An 18,998-nucleotide genomic window follows, 5' to 3' on the forward strand; every position below is an offset into this window, starting at 1 on the left:
TGTACCTGTGTTTTTGTTCTTGCTGCTGTTACCTATTATTTGCTTATCTATGCTATTTAACTATGCGATTTGCCTGTATTGCTTGCAAGACAAAGCTTTTCACTGTGCCTTGGTACACATGACAATAAATTAAATTCAAATTCAAGTTCACAGACCTTTGAGTTTAGAAATTGGGACATCATGTTGAGGTTATACAGGACATTGGTGAGGCCTCTTCTGGAGTACTCTGTGCAGTTCTGGTTGCTCTGTTACAGGAAGGATATTACTGAATGGAGGATGTGAATTATAAAAATAGGCTGGGATATTTTTCACTGGAGTTTAGGAAGTTGAGGGGTAACCTTACAGTTTATAAATTCATGAATAAGGTGAACAGCAAAGGTATTTTCCCAAGGGTGGGAGAGTTCGGAACTAAAAGGCATATTTTTAAGGTGAAAGAAGAAAGATTTAAAGAGGACATGAACCACTTTTGTTATACACAGTAGTTCATGTGTGGAATGAACTGCCGGAGGAAGTGGTGGACGCAGGTATAGTTAGAACATTTAAAAGACAATTAGACAGATATAAGAATAGGAAAGGTTACAAGGGCCAGGAGCAGGCAAATGGGACTAGTTTAGTTTGGGATTATGTTTGGCACAGACTAGTTGGACGGAAGGGTATGTTTTCGTGCTGTATGACTCTATGACAGGTGTCGGAGGTGACAGTAAGGAAGCACTTTGGGACCAGTGACCATAGTTGTGTTCATTTTAAAATATTCTAGGAGAAAGTGAGGACTGCAGATGCTGGAGATCAGAGCTGAAAGGGAAAGAACTGGTCCACAGGTTCAAGTTCTAAACTGGGCCAAGGCAAATTTTGATGCAATTAGACAAGAGCTTGCAGGAGCTGATTGGAGTAGTTTATTGGCAGGCAAAGGGACCTCAGACAAGTCGGAGGCCTTTAAAGGTGAGATAGCTAGAGGTCTATATGTTCCAGTGAGGGTAAAGGGCAAGGATGGCAGGAATAGGGAACCTTAGATGATAAGAGATACCGAGGCTTTGACCAGGAAAAAGGAGGCATGGCTCAGGTACAGGCATCTGGGATCAAGGGTTTCCCTGGAGATATATAGGGGATATGGGAGTTTACTGAAGAAGGAAATCAGGAGGGCATTAAGGGGGCATGAGATAGCCTTGGCTGAGAAGATTAGGGCGAATCCAAAGAGGTTCTTTAAGTATATTAAAGGAAAAATAACTAGAGAGAGAATAAGATCAAAGTGGACAAATGTGTTGGAACCACGGCAGATGGGCGAAGTCCTCAATGAATATTTTCCCTGTGTGTTTACTGTGGAAAAAGACATGAAAACTTGGGATCTTGGAGAAGTTAGTGGTGATACCTTATGAACAGTCCATATCACAGTAGAGGAGGTGTTGGATTTATTCAAATATATGAAGGTGGATAAATCTCCTAGTCCTGACTAGACATATCCAAAAACCGTGCAAGACGTTAGTAAAGAAATTGACGGGGCCTTGGCTGATAGTTTTGTATCAACGTTAGCCATGCGTGAGGTCCTGGGAGACTGGAGGGTAGCAAATGTTGTGCCCTTACTCAAGAAGGGCTGCAAGAAAAACCTGGGAACTATAGACCAGTAAGCCTAACATCTGTAGTATGTAAGTTCCTTGACAAGATTCTGAGGGATAAGATATACATGCATTTGGAAAAACAGGGTTTGATTAGGAGTAGTCAGCATGGCTTTGTGCGTGGGAGATCATGCATCCCAAATTTGATAGAGACCTTTGCTAAAGTGACCAGAAAGGTTGATGAGGGCAGGTTGGTAAATGTAGTTTATTTGGATTTCAGTAAGGCCTTTGATAAGGTTCCACATGGTAGGCTGCATTGCAGGGTTTGATCACATGGAACCCAGGGGTAACTGGCAAATTGGATACACAATTGGCTTGATGGTAGAAAGCAGAGAGTAATAGTGGAAGGATGCTTGTCGGACTGGAGGCCTGTGACTAGTGGTGTGCCTCAGGGGTCAGGGCTGGGTCCATTAGTGTTATCTATATCAATAACTCGGATGAGAATGTACAAGTTATGATTAGTAAGTTTGCAGAAGACAATAAATAGTTGGTATCGTGGACAGTGAGGGCGGTTTTTGGAAACTGCAGCAGGACCTGAACAGCTGGGAAAATGGGTCGAGAAATGGCAAATGGAATTTAATATGGATAAGTGTGACGTTTTGCATTTTGGAAAGTCAAATCAAGGTCAGAAGGATGTTGTGAAACTTGAAAGGGTTCAGAAAAGATTTACAAGGATGTTGCCAGGGTTGGAGGATTTGAGCTATAGGGAGAGGCTGAATAGGCTGGGGCTATTTTCCCTGAGCATCAAAGGGGTGACCTTATTGAAGTTTATAAAATCATGAGGGGCATGGATAGAATAAATAGACAAGGTCTTTTCCCTGGGGTGGGGGAGTCCAGAACTAGAGGGCATAGGTTTATGGTGAGAGGAGAAAGATATAGAAGGGACCTAAGGATCAACCTTTTCATGCAGAAGGTGGTGCATGTATGGAATGAGCTTACAGAGGAAGTGGTGGAGGCTGGTACAATTATAACATTTAAAAGGAATCTGGATGGGTATATGAATAGGATGGATTTAGAAGGATATGGGCCACGTGCTGGCAAATGGGACTAGATTAGTTTAGGGATTAGTGTCAAGAGTAGAGTGGTGCTGGAAATGCACAATATGTCAGGCAGCATCCAAGGAGCAGGAAAATCGACGTTTCGTATCAAGATTAAATGTCAATTTTCAGTAAATTGACATCTAAAATGTCAATTTTCCTGCTCCTTGGATGCTGCCTAACCTCCTGTGCTTTTCCAGCACCATTCTAATCTAGACTCTGATCTGCAGTCCTCACCTTCGTCTATGTTAGGGATTAGGTTATCTGGTTGGCATGGACGAGTTGGATGAAAGATCTGTTTCTGTGCTGTATATCTCTGTGACTCTAAGGTAGGATGGTGAATGGTAGGACCTTAAAGAGTGTAGTGGAACAGAAGAACCTGGAGTTCAGGCGCATGGTTCTCTGAAAGTCGATTCACATATAGACAGGGCAGTGAAGAAGGCTTTTGGCACATTGGCATTCATCAGTCAGGGCAGTGAGTATAGAAGTTGGGAAGTTATGTTGCAGTTGTACATGACGTTGGTGAGGCTGCACTTGGAGTATTGTGTTCAGTTTTGGTCACTTTGCTATAGTTATTAAACTGGAATGAGTGCAGAAGAAATTTTAAAGCATGTTGCCAGGAAGGATTCTGGGTAAAGCTGGATAAGCCAAGATAAGAAAATGTGGCCATAAGAGTTGCTCCTTTTTTGAGGTATTTTAGGTGTTGGAGGTGATTTTCTCGAATTCCAGGAGCAGCAATACTGCTTTATATACTGCTGCATCGTTTGGAACTTTGGGGAATAAAGATCAAAACAACAGTGCTTTTAAAAAAAGGAAGACAGACAAAAGGCAGTAACTGCTTGGTCAGTGAGGGAGAGAGAGAAAGAAACCTACACTGCTAACTGACACAGCAGTGAATCTGCATAGTTACTGTCTTTGCTGTTTGAGTCCATGTATCTCTGGACATCGGAGTGCACTTAGGAAAAGTTAACAAACAGCGAAAATCACAGCTGACCTTGGAGGAACCTGTGTGGGAGAGTTCACAGTAAAAGAACAAATAAGTACATAGTTTTTACATCTAATCTTGCTGTAATTCTACAGTAGTGAGTAGAATGGGTTCTTTCTTGATTATATGTTTTATGGAGCTGTCTCTTGATTACATCTTAAAAACATAAACCATAAGTACCAAGTTAGCATGGAGCACTGTTTGTTTTTAGAGCAATAAGACAGTGCTACTTTCTGGGTCTGTAGATTGTGACGGAGCAAAGATGGCCTTTAGTAGACTGATGTGCTTTTCCTGTTGGATATGGGAGTTCAGGGAGAGTTTCCATGTTACTGATGATGATGTCTGCAGGAAGTGTGCTTTAGTTGCGAATCCTATCAAATCGCATGGATCAGTTGGAGTTGCAGTTAGAGGCAATGAGGGATTTACAAGAGCTGGGGGTGTGATGGCAGTTACAGAAAGGGAGGGAAGCTACAGGTACAGTCAAGTAGATGGGTTAATTCCAGGAAAGGTAGGAGCGGTAGGCAGGTAGTGCAGGAGTCTCCTGTGGCTATGCCCACCTCAAACAAGTACACTGTTTTGGAAAATGTAGGGTATGATGGACTCTCAGGGAAATGTAGCACGAGCAGTCAAGTATTGAGACTGGCTCGGCTTCCAAGTGATAGGGTACGCTCTAGTCAGAGGCACAGACTGACATTTCTGCGGCCAGCAGCAAAAAATCAGAATATGTGTTGTCTCCCTGGTGACGGGATCAAGGATACATCAGAGAAGGTGCAGAATGTTCTCAAAGGGGAGAGGGACCAGTTGGAGGTCATGGCACACGTTGGAACTAACGATATGGGAAGGGAAAAGGATGAGATTCTGAAGGGAGAATGTAGAAAGTTAGGCAGGAATTTATAAAGGAATTCCTTGAGGGTAGTGAGATCTGGATTACTCCTGGTGCTACGAGCTAATGAGGGTAGGAATAGGAGGATAGAGCAGATGAATGTGTGGCTCAGGAGCTGGTGCAGGGGAAAAAGTTCACATTTCTGGATCATTGAGTCTCTTCTGGGGTAGAAGTGACCTGTACAAGATGGACGGATTACACCTGAATTGGACAAGGACTAATATATTGGTAGGGAGATTTGCTAGAGCTGCTTGAAGGGTTTAAACCAGTAAAGTGAGGGGGTCGGACACAGGGAAATAGTGAGGAAAGAGATCAACCTGAGACCGGTACAGTTGGGAAAAAGGGAGGCAGCAACAAAGCAGAGGACAAAGTAGACTGATATATTAAATTGCATTTATTTCAAAGCAAGAGGCCTAACAGGGAAAATGAACTCAGAGCATGATTAGGAACATGAGACTGGGATATCATAACAATTACAAAGATGTGGCTCAGGGATAGACAGGACTGGCAGCTTATTGTTCCAGGATACAAATGCTACAGAAAGGATAGAAATCGGGGCAAGAGAGGAGGGGGAGTGGCATTTTTGATAAAGGATAGCATTACTGCTGTACTTAGGAAGGATATTCCTGGGAAAAATCTAGTGAAGTTATTTGGGTGAAACTGAGAAATAAGAAAGGGGTGATCACCTTACAATTCCCCTAATTGTCAGCGGGAAATTGAGACACAAATTTGTAAGATAATTTTGGTTATCTGTAAGATTAATAGGGTGGTTATAGTAGGGGATTTTAACATTCCAAATATAGACTGGGACTGCCATGGTATTAAGCGTTTACTTGGAGAGGAATTTGTTAAGTGTGCACAAGAAAATTTTCTGATTCAATATGTGGCTGTACCTACTAGAGAAGGTGCACAACATGACCTACTCTTGGGAAATAGTGATGTTTTCAAATAGTGTTGGAAAAGGATATTTAAGAAAGGTGGCAAGCCAGGGAACTATAGATCAGTGAGCCTGACATTGGTGGTGAGGAAATTGTTGTATGGAATCCTGAGGGACAGGTTTTACATGTATTTGGAAAAGGAAGGACTGATTAGGGACAGTCAACACAGCTTTGTGTGTAGGAAATCATGTCTCACAAACTTGATTAAGTTTTTTGAAGAAGTAACAAAGAAGATTGATGATGGCAAAGCGGTAGACGTGATCTATGTGTACTTCAGTAAGGCATGGGAACAAATAAATGCATAAGAAAGGTTGAGAAGGATAGGGCCAAGTGCAGGGAAATGGGGATAGTGTGGATGGACATTTTGATCAGCATGGACCAGTTTGGGCCAAAGGGCCTGTCTTCATGCTGTAGGATTCTACGACTCTATAACACGATGGCAGTTCTCTAGGACCTTAGGGCGTTGTCAATATGTAGTTCAAATTTCGGAGCCGTATAAAAGAGATGGAAGGACGATTGCCTTATATACAAGGATCTTGGTATCAGCCCTGATGTCATGGGCATAGAGGAATCTCATCCATAGGTGCCTGAAAGTGGCACTTGCAGATTAAATGTGGTGTTGATTCTCCACATTGATATCAGCCTTAATATAAGGTAGCTTCCCAAGTTGGGGAAATGCTCCAGGATTGGGAGGATTTTCCAAATGATCTTCATTGAGGAATGGATGTGAACTTGCCCTGGGACAAGTTGGTGAAAATCTTGAGATTTTTTGATGTTGAGGCTTAGACCAATTCTTCAGTACGCTTCTGTGAAGACATTAAGTGAGGCTTGAAGATTTTCTTCTGAGAGCACAGAGAACTTTGTCATCTATATACTGATGTTTCACGAACAACGTCGGTGTCATCGTCGTCTTAGATTTCAACTGGTTGAGTTTTCTGTCCATCCTCTATAAAATGTCCGCACTACTGACAAGCTTGTTCTTAGCAGGGAGAATGGTGAGGATGTAGATGGAAAATAGCTGGAGGTGATAACACAGTCTTGCTTCACTCCTGTTTTGACCTCAAAAGATTTTGTCATATTATCATAGGTCAATATACCATTGTCAACACCTTATAGAGGAGAATGGAGATATTGATAAATTTCTCTAGATAGCTATCCTTTAACAGGGTCTTTCATAGTGTTTTTTGATTGAATGACTCAAAAGCCTTGGTCAGATGATGAGGATCATGTAGTGCGGTTGTTTTTGTTCTTGGCATTTCTCTTGGAATTCCTCAGTTTGGTCATAAGCCACATTGGCTTTCAGGAAGGATTTCCTCAGACAGTGCATTAATTTCTATATGAACAAAGTTTTTAACTGCACACTCAATCTACATCTCATTTCATGTCTAGTCTCTCCACTGCACATCCCCTTATTTCACTTGTATATTAATTAACAATAGATGACCTATGTGGAACTGAGAATTTTATCCCACCTGTGAACACCCTCTGGAGAAATTAGCCAAGATTTTTAAAAATCTAATGTCATGCCCTTTATTTCAAATCCAGAAGTAAGACTGTAGTGTAGCAATATGTATTCCCCTGCAGATCCCCAACTAGTTTGGTCTTTCTGGGCCTCTCCTACTCTGACAGAGCAGCTCTGCCAGAAACATTAAGGTTCCTGAGGCAGAGACAGGAATGGAGTAGAAGAATAACTAAATAAAAGTTGGATGAATGAGTACGGCAACATAATCTCTCCTTACCATGAAAGGGGAAATATGAGCTCAAATGAAAGACCAAGTTAGTTGACTGTTCTCCAGACAGACCTATGAAAATAGAAACACAAATTAGGAGGGAGGCAGAATTTCTAAGTGTGAAATGTTTAGAACTGAGATAAATTCATTAAATTAAGAATATGCCAATTCAGGTTAACATCCGTTTCCCTGACAGTCACCTGGGCTGGTAGGTGGAGAAGATGAAATGGCTGACTCTCAATCAATGTCTATGGAATTCTCTCCCTCATCTAACAACTTCAAATACAAATAAAATCATCTGAAAAATAGTGCAAGACAAATATTTGTTGGTCTTCACCACTGCTTTTGAACTGAGTAGTTTATTAAGCCATTCAGAGGGCCATTAAAGGTCAATCACAGTGCTATGGTAAGCTAGGCTGGGTGAGGACGAAAAATTTCATTCCCTAAAGGACACCAGTGAACCAAATGAATTTTCAAACAATTGTGATAGTTTTCAGAACATTAGCCTGAACCACGGATTACTATTCTAGTGACATTACCACTATCCCACTGTGTCTTCATAATGTTGTTGTGCTTAAACTGAACATCACAACTTGGCCGTCCTAAGCGCTCCCAATTTCCTTTATTGCAGATAGCGAGGTTTCATAAGCACGCAAGCTTCTCCCTGAGAGTTGTGGCTCTAAATTATACACATATGATGGACGTAATAATACTCAATAGCAGACTGAATTGGAAATGCAGGAACGGCTACGCTTCCCCTTTTTCCCCCTCTTTTTAATTCTGGCTGTCCGTCACCAATGTGCCGCTGATTACACATCTTATATGGGTAGCCCTTCATCCTGCCAGCCATACATGACACATATCTGCACCATGGCCCACAGCCCAGGATCCATTCGTATAGCGGTATGTGGGGGCCATAATAGCTGGCCTACTCCGCTCTTTTACCTGAAAACGATTTACATCGTTATCCGCTCGCGCTTCCGAACCGCGCAATCTCACTCGTTTGGCCGCGTGCCCTTGCTTCGGCCGCGCAGACTCACTTGCTTCGCCGCGTGCCACAGTTGCTGCCGTTCATGCCCAGGTCTTCTCCGCTGGCTACATGAAGAGCCCGGTGCCATCTTTTGAGTTCGAGGTGTCGAGTTAGTAAATGATAAAGAAATAAAACGAACTGCAGGCAAGGACGGAAGCAAAGACGAAGCTGAGAATGGAGTCTGGGGAAACGATGTGTGATGAGTCAAGTCCAACTGATGGTTATTGGTAAAGAAGGATGGATAAGGGCCAAGGGAAAAAAAAGCCAACTCTACATTTCAATTGTTTGAAAATATACTGAGTTACGATAAAGATGATTAGTGTTGCCAGTCCAGCTCATTATTTGAAAGTGAATTGTGCAAATAATGAATTTTGCCGGTTCAAATGAAGGGTTGACGATTTAACCATCATCTTCCATTTATTGGTTTCTGACATACGAAAATGTTTACCACTTCTCTTTCTATGATTGTTTCGTGAAGTATGATTTCTGTAATGGATATGTAGGAAACAAAGAGAATCATGTATTTAGATGAACATTTGAAACGCTATTGCATATGAGATCTAGCCAAGTGACAGAACATGGGATGAGAGTAGATAGGTGCTTGATGACTGGAGTGGACACAATGGTCAAAGAGGCTCCTACTGTGCTTTGAATCTTTACAACTGTACGTGATAGGGAAGATCAGATTTTCTTATTTTGTTTAATGGCCCCATTGGCCCCAGGAAATATAGATGAAAGTGCCCATTTGCACTTGGTTTGTTAGAAGCATAGAATCCTATAGTGCAGAGGGATGTGTCATTTGGTCTGCACCGCTTCTTAAAAGAACCATCCAATCTTAGTCTAATCCCAGTTTCCTCCTCATAACTCTATAAATTTAGAAAAAATCATTCATGGCTTGTGGACATCAATGGCTGGACCTTCATAGTTGCTCTTGGGAAGGTGGTGTGAACTGCCTCCTTAAATCACTGAAGTCCACTTGCTGCAGGTGGACAAGCAATGCCGTCTGGCAGGGAATTCCAGGATTTGGACCTAGCAACTTTAAAAGAATAACAATATATTTCCAGCTCAGAATGGTGAGTGACGTGGAGGGGAGCTTGTAGATGGTACGATTTCCATTTACCTGCATCCCTGGTCCTGGTAGAGGCCATGAGCTTGGAAGGTGCTGTTTAAGGAACCTTCGTGAATGTTTGTGTGATATAACTTAAAGTCATAGCGATCGACAGCACAGAACAAGCCTTTTGACCCATCACATCTGTGCCAGTCAAAACAATTGCTTAACTATTTCCAAAAATCATTAGATTCTGGAGAAGTACCAGAGGATTTGAAAACTGCTAATGTTACAATAGGGAGAAAGGCATAAAGTGGGTAACTGTAGGCTGATTAGCCTAACTAGTTCTGGAAAAGTGTTAGAAATAATTACTAAAGAAATAATAGTGGAACATTTGGGAAGTCATTATCTAATCAAGCAGAGTCAACATGGCTTTGAAGGGAAATCATGTCTGACTAATTTATTAGACTTCCTCAAGGAAGTCTCAACCAGAGTGGACAGAGGGGAAGGAGAAAGTGAGGACTGCAGATGCTGGAGGTCAGATTCAGTAGTGCGGTGCTGGAAAAGCACAGCAGGTCAGGCAGCATCCAAGGAGCAGGAAAATCGACTTGTTGAAATGTTGATTCTCCTGCTGCTCAGATGCTGCCTGATCTGCTGTGCTTTTCCAGCAACACACTCTGGATAGAGGAGAACCATAGGTGTGTTGTTTTGGACTTGCAGTAGGTATTTGTCAAGGTATCTCACAAAAAAATTAAGTCATAAGAGCCCACAATATTGAAAGTAGTATATTGGCATGCACAGAGAATTGATTAATGGGCAGGAAACAGTGAATGGGGATAAGAGGGTTTTTTTCAGGTTGGTGACCCTTGAGCAATAGGTTTTCACGGGGATCACTGCTGGGACTGCAACTGTTTGCAATGTATTGAGTCATAGTCAAACAGCATGGAAACAGTCCCAATAGTCCAACTTATCTGAGCCGTCCAGGCATCTCAAACTGACCTAGTCCCAATTTCCATCATTTGGCCTGTATTCCTGGAAATCTTTACTATTCATATATTCATCCAGATGTGTTTTAAAGGTTGTAATTCTACTTGCCTCCACCTGGCAGCATGTTCCATGCTCACATCACATCTGAGTGAATAGGTTACCCCTCAGTTCCTTTTTAAATCTTCTCCACTCATCTTAAGCCTATATCCTTTACTTTCAGACTTCCTCACCTTACAAAACAGACCTTGGCTATTCACCCTATTCTTGCCAGTCATGATTTTATAAACCTTGATAAAGTCACCCCTCAACTCCAGGGGAAAAAAAAACCCAGTCTATTTTGCCTTTTCCTATAACTCAGACTCTTAACTCCTGGCAGCATCCTTATAAATATTTTCTGCGCCCTCTCAAGTTTAACAACATCCTATTTATGACTTGAAGGAAGTGAATATACTGTAGCTACAGTTGCAGATGACATAAAAATAGTTGAAAAGGCAGGTTTTGAGAGGGATACAAACAGCTTAGAATGATATTGACATGTTAAATAAGTGAACAAAATTTGGCAAATGGAATATAATGTGGGAAAATGTGAAGTTATTCACTTAGGAAGGGAGAGCAACAGAATTGAGTATTATTTAAATGAAGAGAAACTGCAGAAATAGACTTGTGGATACTTGTGCATGAAACACAGAAAGCTTGCACACAGATGGAGCAGGTAGTCAGGAAGGCTGGTGGAAATTAGATTAGATTACTTACAGTGTGGAAACAGGTCCTTCGGCCCAACAAGTCCACACCGACGCTCCGAAGAGCAACCCACCCAGACCCATTCCCCTTCACCTAACACTACGGGCAATTTAGCATGGCCAATTCACCTAACCTAAGTTTGTGAGAAGATTTGTAGCTCGGGTGCTCGTTGTTGTGGTTCTGTTCGCCGAGCTGGAAATTTGTGTTGCAGGCGTTTCGTCCCCTGAATAGGTGACATCCTCAGTGCTTGGGAGCCTCCTGTGAATCGCTTCGGTGTTGTTTCCTCTGGCATTTATAGTGGTTTGTCTCTGCTGCTTCCGGTTGTCAGTTCCAGCTGTCCGCTGCAGTGGCCAGTATATTGGGTCCAGGTCGATATGTTTGTTGATAGAATCTGTGGATGAGTGCCACACCTCTAGGAATTCCCTGGCCATTCTCTGTTTGGCTTGTCCTATAATAGTAGTGTTGTCCCGGTCGAACTCATGTTGCTTGTCATCTGCGAATGTGGCTACTAAGGATAGCTGGTCGTGTCGTTTCATGGCGAGTTGGTGTTCGTGGATATGGATCGTTAGCTGTCTTCCTGTTTGTCCTATGTAGTGTTTTGTGCAGTCCTTGCATGGGATTTTGTACACTACATTGGTTTTGCTCATGCTGGGTATCAGGTCCTTTGATCTGGTGAGTTGCTGTCTGAAAGTGGCTGTTGGTTTGTGTGCTGTTATGAGTCCTAGTGGTCATAGACTGTCAGTTCAGAAATGTTCTTGATTTATGGTAACGTGGCTAGTCCTTTGGGTTGTGGCCTGTCCTCATTCCGCTGTCTTTCCCTTAGGCATCTGTTGATGAAATTGCGGGGGTATCCGTTTTTGGTGAATACATTGTATAAATGTTCTTCTTCCTCTTTTTGCAGTTCTGGTGTGCTCCAGTATGTTATGGCCCTTTTGAATAGTGTCTTGATGCAACTTCTTTTGTGTGTGTTGGGGTGGTTGCTTTCGTAGTTCAGGACTTGGTCTGTGTGTGTGGCTTTCCTGTATACCTTTGTGGTGAATTCTCCGTTTGGCGTTCTCTGTACCATCACATCTCAGAATGGGAGCTGGTTGTCCTTTTCTTCCTCTCTAGTGAATCTGATTCCTGTGAGTGTGGCATTGATGTGACTGCACTGTTCACCTCTATCGACAAAACCCTAGCCACAGAAACAATAGCCAACCCGCTGGACATACAGAACAGACAACAAGACGGGGAGCCTATCAACAAAGACTGCATACTCAAACTACTGGACCTGTGCCTCACAACACACTTCACATTCAACAACCAAATATATGAACAAATCAACAGCACACGCATGGGCTCACCCATCTCTGGACTCATAGCAGAAGCTGTAATGCAAAGATTAGAACAAACAGTCTTACCGCAAATTCAACCCAAACTCTGGGTCAGATATGTGGATGACACCTTTGTAATCATTAAAAACACAGAAATAGAAAACACACACCAGATCACCAACGCCATACTCACAGGAATCAGATTCACTAGAGAGGAAGAAAAGGACAACCAACTCCCAAATTCTTAAAGGGCTTGACAGGGTAATTGCTGAGAAGGTGTTTCCCCTCACGGGACAGCCTATGACCAGAGCACATAGTCTTAGAATAATGGGATGCTAATTTAAAACTGAGATGAGGAAGGAGTTCCTCACTGAGATTGCGTCCTTGCCACAGAGAGCTCTGGAGACAAAGTCTTTGTGTATATTTAAGGCTAAGATAGATAGATTCTTGATCAGTAGGGGAATCAATGGTTTATAGGGAAAGGGCTGGGAAGTCGACAGGAGAAATGTCAGATTAGTCGTAATCCTGTGGAATGGCAGAGTAGACTCAGTAGGCTGGAATACCTACTCCTGTTCCTATTTTTTATGGTCTTATGGTCTAATCCCATTTTCAACACTTGGCCTTGTATGTTTTGGCATCGCAAGTCACTTCTAAATTCTTCTTAAATGTTATGAGATTTTCTGCCTCTACCACTCTCATAAGCAGTGAGTACCAGATTCCCACTACCCGCTATGTGAAAAACCTTTCCTCACATTTCCTCTAAACCTACTTCCCCTTAACTTGTCATTGATCTCTGAAAGGTTTGTAGATGGTAGGCCCTGTAGCCATTGTACATTGGTGCTGGTGATGGATGTCCATGAATGTGATGCCAATAAAGTGAGCTGCTTTGTCCTGGATGGTGTCAAGCTTCTTGAGTACTGTTAGATCTGCACTCATCCAGGCAATTGGAAAGTATTCTACCATATCACTGAATTCGAATTCTGCCATGGCAATTGTAGAATATGAATTGAATTTTAAGCAGTCTGGAAATAAGAGTCTAATGATGGTAATAAAACCACTATTGACATTGGAAAAATCCATCTTGTCCACAAATGTCTTTTAAGGAAGGAAACAGCCATCCTTACCTGGTCTGGCTCACATGTGACTGCACACCCACAACATGTGGTTGACTCTTAGCTGCAATAGGGATGGGCAATAAATCTGACTTAGAGATGAAAAAAAAACTGCAGATGCTGGAATCCAAAGTAGTCAGACGGGATGCTGGAAGAACATAGCAAACCAGGCAGCATCAGGGCATGGAGAAGTCAATGTTTTGTGTATAACCTTACTTCAGGCCTAGCCCGCAACACTCACATTCCATGAATGAGTTAATGGATTCCTAGCTTCTAACCTGCTCTTATAGATGATGTATATATTTACTAATCTAGTTCACTTTCTGGTCAATGGTAAACCTCACAATATTGATATGGGGGATCCACTGATTGTGAATGATGGTGATGGATAGATTCTCTCTCATTATTTATTGCCTGGCATTTGTGTGGTATGAATGTTAATTGCCACTTCTATTACATACTGTTTTGAACTGCTGCAGGCTATTTGTTGTAGACAGATATACAATGCTACTAGGGAGGAAGTCTCAGGATTTTTACCCAGTGATACTGAAAGAAGGCACTATAATTTCCAGTCTGGATGGAAAGTAGCTTGGAGGGAGATGTTTGTGTTCCAGTGTACCTTGGATACTTTGTCCAAGCTGGCAGCAGAGTAGGTGAGTTGAATCCAGGACTCATCCACTCCTGTTGACTGAATTCCTCTTTTTTTTCCCCTTCTTTTTGCTTTTGCTATATTTTTTTCTTCATTTTCTTTTCTTTAAAGCCTGGACAGTAACAGGAGAAGGTGGAGGTCTCCGGCAGCAGTGGCAGCAAGGCCAGGATCAGCTGAACACGGCTTCACCCCAGCCGTTGAACAGGTCCTGGGCTGACTCCCCTAGCCTGGACTTGCAGGCTGGGCCGAGGCTTCAGGCCTGCAGCTAAGTCTGAGTGCCTGAAGGAGTGGAAGGATTGGTGAAAAGGGTGGACAGTGGATTGGCAGTAACATATAGAAGTATATCGAATGGGGAACAGGGGGCTTTTCCCAGCCCAGTGATGAAGTGGCTTCCAGCAGCTCCATGTGACAGTCTTGGCCTGGCATGGCAGTCTTCTTCGATGGAGGCTTTCGGTCCAGTGTTCAATGGCCTGGCGTGGTGTTGTTAACCTGGAATGGCAGTCACATCATAGCTACATCTTCAGGATATTCCATCATTCCTTAATTGGCTTTTCCTGAGCCCAGGAGCTGTTAACTGAACTGTGATGAATTTTGTCTTAATTTGTGACAATGCTGTTACTTTAAAAAGCTTATTTTGTTCTTGCGTTTTTTTTAAGCAAGGTTGTAAAGGCAAAGTTGTTGAGGGGTCTAAGATGAGCCTAGTTTAACAATGACAGGTGAGTGGCCAGTTCTCCCAGTTCAGGTTTTTTCTAGTTTGGTTTAGCTGTGGCAGTCACAAGATGCTGGAGTCCAGGACAGTTGCAAGTTTCAGCAGATGATTCCTGACTAACTTTCTCTCTGAAATCTCTTTGGATTTTGCTCCCTCCTGCCTGTAAGAATCTGTATTTCAATTTACTTTTTTGCCAAGGGGTGTGTTTATGGGATGTTACTGGATTGGAACAGTTCCTTAGTTAAGTTGCTGTAACAGGTCAGTTAAGTTTTTCAACAGTTAAGTTATTCTAAATTCTATTTTCTTTTGTTCATGTTTCAGAGTTTAAATAAATTCTGTTTTGTTTAAAGCCAAGTGGTTTGATTAGCTGGAATATCCACTTCACATCTGCCTTTAAAATAAGAAAGGTTAGTGTCTAGGCTACCATCTTAATATATTTTGAGGAGGTCTAGCCTGGTCCTTAACAAATTGTACTTTTTAAAATTATTATTATGTGTGACTTCTGTCATTAATATAGGTGCTGTAGCGTGGTGACTTTTACAACTTTTCACTGTATTTTTCATGTCAAAGTACACATGACAATAAATTTCTTTTATATTCTATTCTATTATAGGTGGTACACACTGTTGCTATTGAATGTTGGAGGTAGAGGGAGTGAATGTTTGTGGATATGCTGCCAATCAAGTGAGTTGCTTTGACCTGTATAGCGTCAAGCTTCTTGAATGCTGTTAGATCTGCACTCATAGATACAAATTTTCCATCACACCGGTAAATTGTACCTTGATGGTGAACAGACTATGGAGAGTCAGGAGGTGGGTTACATGCTGTAAGATTCCTTGACTCTCAATGACTCCAGACACACAGCATGTGGTTGATTCGTAACTAATTCGTAATTAGGGTTGGACAATAAATGCTGGCCTAGCCAATAACACCCAAATCCTATGAATGAGATAAAGAAAAATAGAATTCCTTGCCTCTGATGTGCTGATATAACCACAGTATTTAAATGCTGGTCTAGTTAAATTTTTGATCAGTAGTAACTCCTCACACCCCTAAGATATGGTAGGATAAAAGTTTATGTGCCTAGTCCCATTGAGTTTCAGGTCAAAGATAATGTTGATAGTGAGAGATTCAGTGATGGTACTACCATTGAACATAAAATGACCTAAACTTCTGACCTAAAATGGAGGGCATGCTACTGATGAAGCAGCTAAAGATGGTTGGGCTGAAGACAATGCTCTGAGGAACTCCTGCAGTGGTGTTTTGGAGTTGAGATGACTGACATCCAATAGTCAAAACCATCTTCCTTTGTGCCAGGTATGACTCCAACCAGCAAAGAGCTTTTTACTTTGATCCCTGTTGACTTCAGTTTTTCTAGGGTTCCTTCATGTCATACTTGATCAAATTCAGCCATTATTTGAAGGGCAGCCACTCTTGCCTCATCTCTGGAATTCACCTCTATTGTCCATGTTTGAACTAAGGCTGTAATGAGGTCAGGAACTAAGTTGCTCTGGTGGAACCCAAACAGTGAGCAGGTTTTGACTAAGCAAATTCTGCTTGATAGCACTGTTAATGATTCCTTTCATCACTTTACTAACGAATTTCAATTCACTTTAAATAACCCCTCTGTAGCCTTCAAACTATGTTTCAGTCTTTATTCTTTCTGTTAACCTAGTATCAGCTGTTTATACTTAAAGCAGTTTATAAAACCTGATAATAAACTGTTTTTCATGGTTATTCAATCTTACTGGTTTAATTCCTTATCATACTTTTGAACCATAGCATTATTCATAGAATCGTCGAATGGCTTGATTTCATGCTAGATTAGAGTGGTGCTGGAAAAGCACAGCAGGTCAGGCAGCATCCAAGGAGCAGGAAAATCGACGTTTTGGGCAGGAGCCCAATAAAGGGCTCCTGCCCGAAACGTCGATTTTCCTGCTCCTTGGATGCTGCCTGACCTCCTGTGCTTTTCCAGCACCACTCTAATCTAGACTCTGATTTCCAGCATCTGCAGTCCTCACTTTTACCTAACTGATTTCATGCTATTCAGCCCTTCATGTTGTGCCACTCCTTTGTATGAGCTGTCTATCTAGTGTAACACCCCTGCCTTTCCTCTTAAAAAATGTTTTCTCTTTGAATAATCATTCAAGTCTCTTTTGAAAAGCATGATTGAATCTGCCTCCAGGACACTCTGTCAGTGCATTCCAGCCCTAACTATTCATTGCATAAAGAAGTTTCTCCTTATGTTGCCATTATTCTTTTTTCCTATTGCCTTTATATCAGTGCTCTCTTGGTCTTGATCCTTCCATCAATGAAATCTCCTTCACTGAACTCTTGGAGTAAATTGCCTACCCCTGATCTTAGTTCTTATATTCCTAACCTGCCCTGTGAGCTGTAATGATATTGAACGTAAACCTCCAGGTCCGTCTGTTCCTGCCCTCATTTTAGAATTGTACTGTTTAGCTTATATCATCTCTCCCATACTTCCTTTGAAAATGAATCGCCCCATACAATTTTGCATTTGAGCAAGCACCTTTAATTAATCAAGGCTAAATGAAAACCATAACTCAGTTTTGAAGTATGGTTATTTGTTTTAAGTACATATCCAGTTGCTCTCTATTATAGAGATCTTGTTTAAGACCCCTTTTCAAACCAGCTACACCTGTCATCACATGAGATTGATCATGAAAAAATGCATCTGCAACAAGTAGATTTAGGGAAGGAAAGTTCAAATAAATTTCCACTCGTCACCAGGTACAATGACCTCAGTCTGTCAGATATATTCTTTATGGCTCTGTCAGTAATAAAGCTACCAGGGAAATTTTGAATTTTCCCATCCAGCCTACATTTTGTGCCCTAGCCACCCTTAGCATTCTTCCAAGTGGTGTTTAGCATGGTTCATCAGCTGTGAGAGGGTGGTTACTGGCCATTAACAAGAGGTTTTCTTGCCCAGCCCTTAAGACTTAATGGGGTGTGAAGTCAATGTTTAGAACTCCCTGGCTGTTCCCACCTGACTTTATGCCACTGTGCCAACATCTCTGATGGATATGACTACCCTGGTGTTATAGTTCGATAGTGGATTCATTGGGATGTAACAAAAATAAATCTATGGGTTAAATGATCCAAATTACTCCTTCCACTACACTTGGTGGTGGGATAGCACATAGAGGGAGGCCATTATAAGTGTCTGAAATCTTAGCTATAAGATATAATTCAATGAATAAGAGTATCTCAGGGTGTTGCTGATCAAACTCAAATTAAAAGTTGCCCTAAACTCATTTAATCAAATTCAGTATGGATATGATGTGCACTTACTAAGAAACTGAGCTCCAAGGCTATGGTAAACTCATTTTCTGAAACATATGTGGAAGTGAATCTCTTAATAAATATCTGGAAAACCAAGGTCTCCTTCCTACCAACTCCCACATTGCAACTTCCCCATCAATTAAAATCCTGGAAAATATGAAGCATTCTCCATCCTTCATGAACCTCTTTTTGACAAAGGCAGACAGACTATGAAATGAATTATTTCCTCCGATATGCTAGCTCAACCTTCAGCCAGGTGAGGAGAAGAGTATTTGAATACTAGAATCTCAAATTCTCGATGAAAGTCATTGTTTACCAGGCAATAGTAGTTCCTATGCTGCTACAGGCTGCAAAAAAGACTATATATTGTATAATTGCAGCCTGTAGGTGACATAAAGAATGTGCATGCATAAGACAAGTGAAATATCTACCCAGATAGATGTATTGGTAAAGAAAGCAGGGATTTAAAAATGTTGCATTTAAATAAATTCAGCATCTAGCGTATTTGGTTGTTGCATAAATTTGAAATTACACCTATGGGAAGCAAGTCCGGCTACAAGACAGGAATCATTTTATTGTAGATTTAGCTCTGTTCAAGGAGATGTCATAGCCCTGAGAAAAATCTTTGACTTTCCAGTTATGATCTAAGAACTAAATTGATGCTGCCATATCAGAAAAAGGCATGCAAGAGAGGCATTATTACAATAACCATGGGGGACTTCAAAATGCAGGTAGACTGGGAAAATCAGCTTGTAGCGGATTTCAAGAAAATGAATTTGTGGAATGTCCACTCGGGAACAAGCAGTTCTGTATTTAGCGATGTGTAATGAGGCAGACTTGATTAGGGAGCTGAAGGTGAAGGAACCCCTGAGGGCAGTGACCACTATATGATAGAATTCACTGTCTAGCTTGAGAGGGAG

The sequence above is a fragment of the Chiloscyllium plagiosum genome, chromosome 17 (assembly GCF_004010195.1).
Source record: "Chiloscyllium plagiosum isolate BGI_BamShark_2017 chromosome 17, ASM401019v2, whole genome shotgun sequence".
In the NCBI taxonomy this organism is placed as follows: domain Eukaryota; kingdom Metazoa; phylum Chordata; class Chondrichthyes; order Orectolobiformes; family Hemiscylliidae; genus Chiloscyllium; species Chiloscyllium plagiosum.